Genomic DNA, 10,873 nt, shown 5'->3' with positions numbered 1-10,873 from the left:
TAAAACCAACTATTGTGGACTTTTTTTTTTTTTTGGTAAAAAGTGTCCAGTGTCATGCTCTGAGCTGTTGTTAGATCAAATTCACACAAATTGGTCACTATGACCCCAAACACTTTATTTACTGCATCAGTCTCTTTGACAGTCAGTGCTCCAATGACAAGATGAAACAATCTTAGTGTCCTGCCTCCAATTAATTCTCTTAATAAAACCGGTGGATGTGTCAAAGGCTGCATAAAAGTTAAGGAAAGTTCCACATCAGCAATTGCCAACTATTTTTAGTACACTGACTTTTACCATCAGCGTTTCCATTTCTCTTTGTAAGAGCTTTGAGATCCTTGAACACATAAGATGCTTCGCATCTCTGTATTTCTTTCTGAGTGACAGTGTAGCTGTATAATTAAATAAAACAAGTTGGTCTCCCAGTGAATGTAGAATTTAAGGCACAATCCTATCTTCAGGTGAAATGGATTATAACAGTGGAACATAAAGTAGATGACAGGTAACTGACTGGGAGGATGCATGGGGGAAGCATGTATATGGCTAAAAAGGTGAAAACTTCTTTCACAAAAATTGTAAAATAAAAGAAGCTGATGGGTCCCTTTCCTCTTACAATCTAAAAGCATGTGGGCATGAAACCTCCCATGTGGGGTGGTTGGCACAAGAGATCCGTAAGTAACTAAGTGTATGAGAGGCTCATTCCTATCCAGCTACATTCAGAGTATCATCACTGCTGTCATTTTCTGAGGATACCCTCCCCTAGCAATTTAGAAATTTAATTGTGCAGAGTCCAGTCTAATACCAGGAAAATATAATGCAGGTCCACCCTAGGGTATTACCTGGGCTTTGGCTCAGGCCCCTGCTGCCTTCCTGAAGAGGTCTTTAAATGCCATCATGGCAGAACTTAGTAGCACAAACAGAAAGGGCAACTAAAAATATTCTTTGCCTGCTTTTCCTTATGTGATTGTGGCTTTACAAAAATGTTTTCATATTTAGAAGAATCTCTCTCTCATCTGTCTTTGAGCAAGAAACCCACACAAACAACAGAAGATACAAATTATGCAGGGGAAACAGTGAAACTTGTAGTTCAAAACATTCTAGCAAAGGCACATACCAAGTGTACTCAGGAGCCAGAGGAAGATTACAGTTAAGCTGTTTTTATAAATCATGCGTGTATTTGCAAAGAACAGTAGGTGTGATTTTAAATTGCTGGGATCCTTCCGATTATCCTTTTGACACTTTTCTGAAAAGCATCATTTCAGTGCTCAGAATTGATAGTACTGTGGTTAAAGCCATCACAAAATTGGGTGTGATGCTGCTGAAGGCAGAAGCTCCTACTAGTACTGACATACTGGTTTGCCAGTTGGCCGTTTTTGTAAAACAATTTTTTATGCTTTCATGAATTCCTATAGATAACTATGAAAAAAGATTTATGCCCACATGCAGTCACTCAATTACATATTTTTTTTTAATATCGTGAAAGATAATTCCTCCTCTGTTTCTGCTTCCATAATAGATTCAAGTCTTAATCATACATTAAAACGAAAACTCCTCTCAGTACGAAAGAGCTCACAGAATCAGACTGCTGAGCACATTCCAGGGTACTTGGCACAATTATTGGGCTCTGCATAAAATGCATGCCAGGATGTGTTTCTGTCCAAAACAGACACTTGGAGGTTTGTGAAGGGAAGCACTCCTGCTTGCTTGCAAGAACTGGACTGTAATGGGCACTGTGCAGACTGTTTAAACCCCCTGTTCCATTAGCCGGCATCAATTTTTGATGCATTGCATCCTGCCTACACTTGTCATTTTCTAGCTCACTTCAGCAGCTGCTGCCTCCAGTATGATTTCACAGCCAAAGAAACACTTCTTATCCCAGTTCTTATGATGTAAAGGAAAAGGGAGACAGATGTTGTTACTGGGCCTGCAGCTACAGGAACTACCAGAACGGGCGACAAGGTACATTTGCTTTTTCACTCAGTGTGAGAATAAGAAGTACACAAATCCTGTGCTTTTACCCCTGGCATTGTATAGTTCCCTAAAAACTGAAGATAAGCTTGATTGGGATCTGGGCACTTTTATGTTTAAAGGTTCCTCATCATGTGTTGCTTTGGGAGCTGCAGTCCAAATTTCAAAAGTCTCATTGATGGTTACTGAGGAGTATTTTTCACTTGGCAATGTGGAAAAAGCTGCTCTTATTTCATTATTTCCAAATTTGTCCTACTGTATATGAGTATAGTATGGGAAATGGAGTTGGGCACAGGTTTGCAAATTCTTCTGTCCAGCTGGTGGCTCAGATTGGTCTATTTTTATTTCTTCCCATTAGAATAATTTAGTTTATTTTGGCTCAGCTGCAGTAAGACCTTGTTAATACCCCAGATTTACTTCTGAACACTCTGCTGCAGATGGAGTAGTTCATGAAGAGATGGCCAGGAGCTAACACAGAGCAAGAGATTCTGGAGTGGAGGCAGATACCACACAAAACTCTTCTCCCCTCATCAAGCTGCCAGGAGGGAAGAAAAGAGTGAAGCCTGCTCAGTTATTTGAAGGAAAGAGATCAACCACCACCTACCTTTAAGAGAGTTCCAGACTGATCCCTGTGTAGATGGAGACACTCTGCAGAAACCCAGTTTGAGACACTTCGAGGACATCCTTACTGGCACTCTTCAGCCTGGTGGCTGTGGTGAATGCTCTCTAGGGCAGCTTCTGGCTCTGCCCGCTCTCAGGTTGCCAAGCTTCCCTGAAAATGAGTAAGGTCCAGTGCTTCTCACTCAGGTTCCCATATCATACTCCTGTGGGGCAGGTACCTAAACCACCATCCTGTTGGCAGGTACCTTTCTTAGTCTTTTGCTCCAATCTGATGTGTATCTTCTATTTTGTCTGCTTTGTAGTTACATTGTTGCTTTCTTTTGCAATAAAGAGAATTCATTACTGTGAAAGTCAAAAGAATGACATTTAAGATAAATTGGAAAAGACTGCTTTTTTAACCTCCTCTTTTTTCTGATATTGTTTTCTTTAGTTTCAGATGTCACCATATGAAATATGATTACTATTAGAGGAAAGAAGACACATCATACACCACAGAAGAAAGCATCTCCATTTCCAGCTTGTGGAACTATGTTACCCATCTTTTCATGAGAATGCCAACTATGCATTTCAGTGGAGAAGCTCCATTTTATCTATCATCAGAATTATTTGGTATTACGAAAATATGAATGATGGACAAACATGTTTTGCTGTAGAATCAACTTCAGTAGGAGAGTATAGATTTCACATCTATTTTCAGGTCATTCAGGATTTATAATTAATCATATGGATGTGAGATAATGCTTACAATAATTTCATTTTCTATCTGAGAAGAAATTTATTTTGTATTCCCCATAGGATAAGAAAGACCATTTAAAGATAGAAATGATCCTCTACTTTCATGAAACAAGCACAGTTTTCAGCCTATTTAATGCTCTAGGTGACTAAGATGCTTAAAAGATACAATTTCTGGCTGTTGAGGAAGGTGGCCAAAGGATCATAGAAGGAGAGAACTCTGCAGTACCTTTTAATTTCTGCAGTAAACCAGGAAGACCTTCATAAATTCTGCAACATCTTACTGGATAAAGAAAAAAAATACGGAAAAATAGTAATTTGGCTTCAAACCACAAAATCATTATTCTTGTTTTTTAATAACTCATTAAGACACCAAATGGGTTTAATTCTTTTTGATAAATTGCATTTCTATCTTTTGTACTAGCTTAGGTCATTAGTATTCAGACTCATTATCTCCTGGAACTTTTCCTTATTTTCCATTTATTACTGCTCCTCTGAGTGTAATGGAGCTGTTTGGCCCAAGCAGGGTCCCAAACTCATTTGGTGCTAACGCATTATTTGTGGGTGCAATTTAACCATCAATTACTAGGCAGAGACAGAAATTGCAGAGCCAGGACTTCAGACTCCCTTGTGCTAAATCCATCAGGATGAACAGATTGTAAACTGCCCATTGCAAATATGATGCGCAGCACTTTAGCATCATGTTAATACTTCATAACCTCCATCCCTTACATTTATACAGCTTTTCCCTCCTGAAGTGTTCTGAAATTGCTTCTCCAGTCATTATACTGCACCAAACAGTTCAGATTTAATAGGAATAGTTGTGAACATTAGCTTCTGAATGATTTGAGGCCATATGGAATGATTTATATTTAGTTGGATAAGTCTGAAGCATTTGTTTCTATTGTTTGTTACCATCTTATAAAAAAATCAGAAAAGTACTGACTTTCTTGATTTGGGGGCTTTTGAAGCTTTATTGCTTATCTGTGGTAATAACATAAAGCTTTTCAGAAATGGATTTTTTAATACAGTCTACAAAATAAACCTCTCACAATTCGTTTCTGATTGGGTTTTTTTCTTCTTACTATAGAACAGCAACTTACAGATGAAAAGACATATCTATCTCAAATCACTGCAGAATTGCTAAGGCCATTTTAGTCAGTGTTTAAATGCTTCATATGATGGCACTATCTACCCCTCTTCTCCTTCAGTAATCCAGACATCTTGTTGGTAGGGACAGCCCTGCTCCTTGTGACCCCAATTTAATTTCCTTTCTCCTATAATTTAATTCTATTGTTCTTGCTGCTTATAACCTCCCTTTTTTCTTTTCCTTGGATGGCTAAACTGTGAATTACTATTTTATTACCCACAGTTATCCCACAGCTCTCTAAGTGTTTGATTTTACTACCCTGGAAGGTAGTAGAAGTTTCTTTCAAGTTACCTTTACAAAACACCAAGAACAAGTAAACCTAAGAGGCTCTTTTAAGATGTTAATCTCTGTTGAGTAGAGCTTACCTTGTCTTGCAAGTATGATCCAAACTATAGGGCACAGTGGGAGAATGGGGAGACATTAGAATGGTGAGAAAAAAATGTGATCCTAAGGTAATTCAGGTCAAAAGGGACCTCAGGCAGTCTCTAGTCCAACCTCCTTACACTGGAGGAGGAAGGAGGGGACTAAAAAGCAACAGGTTTAGCGTTTTCCCATTTTCTCCTGAGATCCTCTTGGTTTCTCTCCTCCCATGTCCTCCTAACCCCTTGTCTTCATCTCTGGATTTTTCAAAACTGAACATGTGAGGAGAGAAAGGCTGTCCTGGTGCAGCCTCTCAAGCACAAGATGATGGGCAGGAGGGAAGAACCTCAGAAACCAGTGGGGGGAAGAAGACATGAAGGTGGAGGACAGTGAGGTGAACAAAACTGGTAGGGAAGGCAGAACTCATGGTGTACAGAAACATGCAAAATGGACATGGGGCAGAACTGGTAAAGGAACTGGGGAAAAGCCACAGACCACCTTAAATACCAGCATCACACAAGCTGCAGATACAGTGTCTGAGATAAGCAAGGGCAGGAGGAGTAGGACTGCATTTTTACAGGTCTACTAAATGGGTTGAGAGGCTTCTGAAGGTGTTTAAAAGTTGCCTGGATTACCCAGTGTGCTGGCATTCATTTAGGTGATGCTGTCTGACTCCAGAACTGGCACCTGTTGACAAATGCCTTTCAGCCTCAAGCCTGTAGCATGGAAGAGAAAGAACACACATTTGTTTGAGTAATGTCTTCATGCCTTTCTCTTTACAGCAGCAGCAAATTCAGTTCACTAAGAATTATGGTTAGTCCTTGCTGCAGTATTTTTAGACTCCTTTTGCACATTACTGTAGTACTGCATAAGAAATATTCTTTCACTCCTTGGGTAAACCATTTGAAAGGCAGAATGAATAGCTAGTGCTCTGCTTTGAGTCTGTTAGAGCACCTCCTCAAAAGACTGCAAAGGGAAGCCGTGAAAAGGAGATCAAAGTGGGGAGACTAATATGAAGTTCTTAGCAGATGTATGCTCAGGGACTTTTGGGGTGCAGGCAATAAAGGGAGAATGAGCACTGCAGATCTAGCGATCAGATTAGCTGTCTTTTCCTTTGAGCTCTTCCTCTTTGAATGTTCTTATTTTTGACTTACTTCCTTCAAGTTCATGCAGATTTTCATTTTACTTCAGAAGTGCTGTTATTCCAGTTCTGCTGGAACTAATCAGATGTCATCTCTTGTTTATTCTGAACAATGCTGAAAAATTCTTTGAGTCTTTTCTTTATTCCAACCTTGAAAATTGTTGCAATTTCCAGAAAGCGTGTCCCTTTTTTCCCCTTGAAAATAATTTTTCTTCTCTCATCTTTTTAATGCAACTCAATTTTTGACATTTTATTTTCCATTTTTTAATTCTAAAGCTGTACACCATCAATATTATGAATGCTGAGGTAGGAGTCAGAGTATGGAAAATGTACAGGTTGCACACTAAAAGCAGCTGGTTATGTCCTCATATTCTCAACAACAAAGGTTGACCTGAGACAGAAAAGTGTTTAAACTCCAGAGGGCTTTCCAGTCAGACTGTAAGAATTTCAAAGTAGGTCAGGCTGGCTTTACATTCTTTTGAGACTAACACAAAGGACAGGGCTGTCATCTGAAATAGAAGTGGAATGTCTCAAAGATAATCCTATGAGCTGGGTGACTGTATGATAAAAAACACTTTTGTGAATCAGAAAAAAGGTGAAAAATCTGTATTTGTCACTCAAAATACTGTGGCATTTCAGACTCATTAAAGTTGTTATGAAACCTGACTGGTGGGTGACACTGGAAACAGCATTAAAAAGCATCTCTTATTGTAATGATTGTGATTTTGTGTTATATGATTGAGGCACATTTTAGAGGAAGATATTAACAGCTTCAGCAGATGATCTAAGCAGCATTAAAAAAGTGGAAGAGACAGTTCTTTTGTTCAGCTGTCTCAAGCAACGGATGCGGGAGTGTAGGAGCAAATCATGGGGAAGAGATGTTTACACATGAGCAGACTCTACCCCAAAAAGCAGCAAACAACTTACAGCTTGCTTTGTTTTGTTTGCCTAAAAAAAAAAAAAAAAAAAGCAAATACCTTTAATATACAAATACAGCAAATGACTTGTCTAATAGTTTACTTCTGGCTCATCCTTCAGTGATGACCTGTAATAGTGGATCATCTGCAAGGCTGTAGGTATGCAGACATTGCTTTAAGTTTCATCTTGATGAATTTCTCAACTCAGTGAGTGCAAAAGCCTGTCTCCTTTGTCTCTGCATAAAAAGGTGTGCTCAAAAGTGAATGGAAAGCCATGAAAAACAGATCTGCTCAAGAGAACATGTAATTTTCATTCTTTTTTAGTATACTGCCTCAGTTCAGTATCTCAAATGTTTTATTTGACTGATGGAAAAATACAAACCAGCGTAAACAAAATATTCTGGTTACATCCACATAGTACTTTTCCACCAAAATATTATTTACCTAAAATTGATTTAAAGATACCACATTCAGTTTTCCTAGGACAAGATGATGGCATCTGAGATCAGATGGAGTATCCCTATGCTCATATTCTGCCCTATGTCCCTTCCTACATTGTATGGATTGGATGTAAATGCTCTAAGTCCACACGTTATTTTTTATAGCTTCTTTTACTTTAGGGTAAGGTACTTTATTCAATACATACATAATTTAAGCAAGACAGTGAAACCTCTAGTAAGGAATATTTCAGACAAGCAATCTTTGTCTTAAGAATGCCCCTCAATGATTTCAAACATTATCCCCTGAAGCTTCTAATACTATACTGTTCAGCCTCTGCTATAAGGCACCACTATCAGTCAACATATTTTTCTGACAGGTTTAACACTATATATTCTGCATTGCATTTCAGAGAAAAAAAGGTCCCTATGAAAAAGTAACCAAAATCATTTATTTCTGAAAACATTAACTCAGCATAGGAACAATATGAAACAGCTATTGCTATGTTCTGTCTCATTTGGCAGCAATACCACATTTACAGATAGCTGATGCAGAGCTCTACTGCAACGTGGACAGAAAGGCTTCTTGATGAAAAATAATGAAGAAATTAAAAACAAATCCAGGATGTAATGATTGATAGGTGAAAACACTAGACTTTTCTTGACAGTCTTCATTTGAAAAATAAACAAGCTTTTACCCAGGTATTATATTCTGCTTGCCAGCACAGAACAACAGAAAAAAACGCTTTAAACAAGTAGGCCTTTTTACAAGGTACTGAATGCTTTCACTGATGCCCAGATCTTTAAAACTGAAAACTGCTCACAATGAAGTGTATGGAGCAAGTACATGGTCCTCAGGAATCCACACTGAGTTGTTCTTCTGGGCTAAAGTGCATATACAAGAATGACCCCTGGTGAAGGAAGTACAAGCGTGTGTCTCTTCCAGCAGCCAGAGAAGACTACTAGAGAAGAGTACGTTTATTCCCCCCAAAGTGTAGAAGCCAGAAAAGCACTGGGTATGATGCAGTGTTTTGCATGAGCTAAACATTATTTTGTAATACACTTTTGAAAAGATGCTTTGAGAAATAAAGCAATACCAGATGGAAGTGTCAGGGATGTAACGGTTGGTGGAAGCTGTATCCTACCTTTGGGCTACTGAGTCGGCTTATCAGTTGCATTTTCCTGTGTCCCTCTTTTAACCATGTTGTAGTAATGTTAGCTGTTCAATATGGCGTAAATACCAATGAATGTCAAGCTTTGTTTGCCTTTTCAGCTGCCAAGGGGCTTTCTTATTTTTGTTCACATTGCTGTAAGTTTTTTTTTACATTCTGTGCAACTGGATTTGAAGACTGTACCCCTTCTACTTACCCAGAAAGATATCTCAAATCTGTTAAATTACAGGGTGGCAGAAAATAGATTTTGCGTAATAAACCTTATTTCAGGGGTAGTGAAAATTTCATGTCTAAATAACAAAAGATGTAAAAGTCACAATGCATGTGACAGCAGAACAGGGACCACAATAGTGTAAGACACAAACAGACCTTTCTGTCCTCTCTTATTTGGACTCAGAAAAGTTACCACGTGCAAAGCAGATACATGGTTTCTCATTTCCGACAAACCGGATAGTATTTCATAGAATCATCACAGAATCATAGAATGGTTTGGGTTGGAAGGGACCTTAAAGACCATCTAGTTCCAAGCCCTGTGCCATGGGCAGGGACACCTTCCACCAGACCAGGTTGTTCAAAGCCCCATCCAACCTGGCCTCGAACACTTCAAGGGTTGGGGCATCCACAACTTCTCTGGGCAACCTGTTCCAGAGCCTCACCACCCTCATAGTGAAGAATTTCTTCCTTATAGCTAATCTAAATCTACCCTCTTTCCACTTAAAGCCATTACCCCTTGTCCTATCACTACATGCCCTTGTAAAAAGTCCCTCTCCAACTTTCTTGTAGGTCCCCTTCAGGTACTGGAAGGCTGCTAGGTGGTGTCCCCAGAGGCTTCTCTTCTCCAGGCTGAACAAGCCCAACTCTCAGCCTGTCTTCGTAGGAGAGGTGCTCCAGCCCTCTGATCATCTTCGTGGCCCTCCTCTGGACTCTCTCCAACACGTCCATGTCCTTCTTATGTTGGGGGCCCCAGAGCTGAACGCAGTACTCCAGGTGGGGTCTCACCAGAGCGGAGTAGAGGGGGACAATCACCTCCCGTGACCATGCTTCTTTTGATGCAGCCCAAGATACGGTTGGCTTCCTGGGCTGCAGGTGCGCTGGCTCATGTTGAGCTTCTCATCAACCAACACCCCCAAGTCCTTCTCCTCAGGGCTGCTCTCAGTCCATTCTCCGCCCAGCCTGTATCTGTGCTTGGGATTGCCCTGACCCATGTGCAGGACCTTGCACTTGGCCTTGTTGAACTTCATGAGGTTTGCACAGGCCCACCTCTCAAGCCTGTTAAGGTCCCCCTGGATGCTCTATTCCTCATGCTCTATTTCATTAATTTTATGATGTATGAACTATGCTTCTATGATTGAACACATTCAGATGTTAACTACAATTAAAGAGCATTTAAATGCAATTAATGAGAGTATCAAGAGAAAAAAACACAAAATAGCTGAAAGAAACGTAATAAACAATGAAAATCCAGGAGACTAGGCTACACAAAATATTGGAATGTTCTTCCTGTCTATGAGGTAAACTAGTCTAAACAACCTCTGAGGTTCATAGCTCAGGATTTTAAGCTAAGGATATGGACAAATTATCATGGTTGCTAGTGTTATTATGAAATGTCATTCCTGCTGCTCAGTTATGCTCTGTCTAGCTACTGCCTCAGAGAAAAGGTGATTGCTCTGACACACAACCTCCCCACCAAAAGCAATTCTTTCAAAACTTCTTTTCACAACTTCCTTCCTATGCCCAGAAACTGTATTTCTGAATTGTCAGTATCAGTAACTCCATTTGATAAAAAGGTTCATAATGTTTAAAGCCCAAATTAAACCCCAAAGTGCTAACCTGGTAATAAATCTGAGAGGGGATTATTTAGGGGGTGTTTCAATTGCCAAACAAAAGGGAAATTTTCTATTCCTTGCATATTAAAAAGATTACTTTGGCCTGCAGTGTTGTTCAGCTGTTGGAATTAAGAAAGAGGCATAAATGAATATAAAATTATGGGTCAGCAAATATAGAGCTTTACCCATACTCTTAACTGGCTCAGAAAATTTCTTTTCACTATAATTCCATATGCATATCCTCCGTAATTTTAATTTACTAAAGTTAATGCCTATTACCGTATAACTCTTTCAACATGAAGTGTTATGTAAGTGGTACAGATTATTATGTTGTTATTATTTGCTACTGTAAAAATATTTAACAAGCAGAACACTATGATAATTTGTTCATGTTGGCTAAAATTAAATACTGAAACCAACTTTTGAAACATACATTTTTAACTGACAGTTAGGATGCAAACAATGGAAATGGTCATTTAGGCTGAAATGTTTTAAAAAACTTTCCATTCTAATTTGCTTCATACATTGTCTACAACTGAAAGGGTCAACATT

Source organism: Gavia stellata, chromosome 5 (assembly GCF_030936135.1).
Source record: "Gavia stellata isolate bGavSte3 chromosome 5, bGavSte3.hap2, whole genome shotgun sequence".
Classification (NCBI taxonomy): domain Eukaryota; kingdom Metazoa; phylum Chordata; class Aves; order Gaviiformes; family Gaviidae; genus Gavia; species Gavia stellata.
This window is presented reverse-complemented; position numbering follows the sequence as displayed.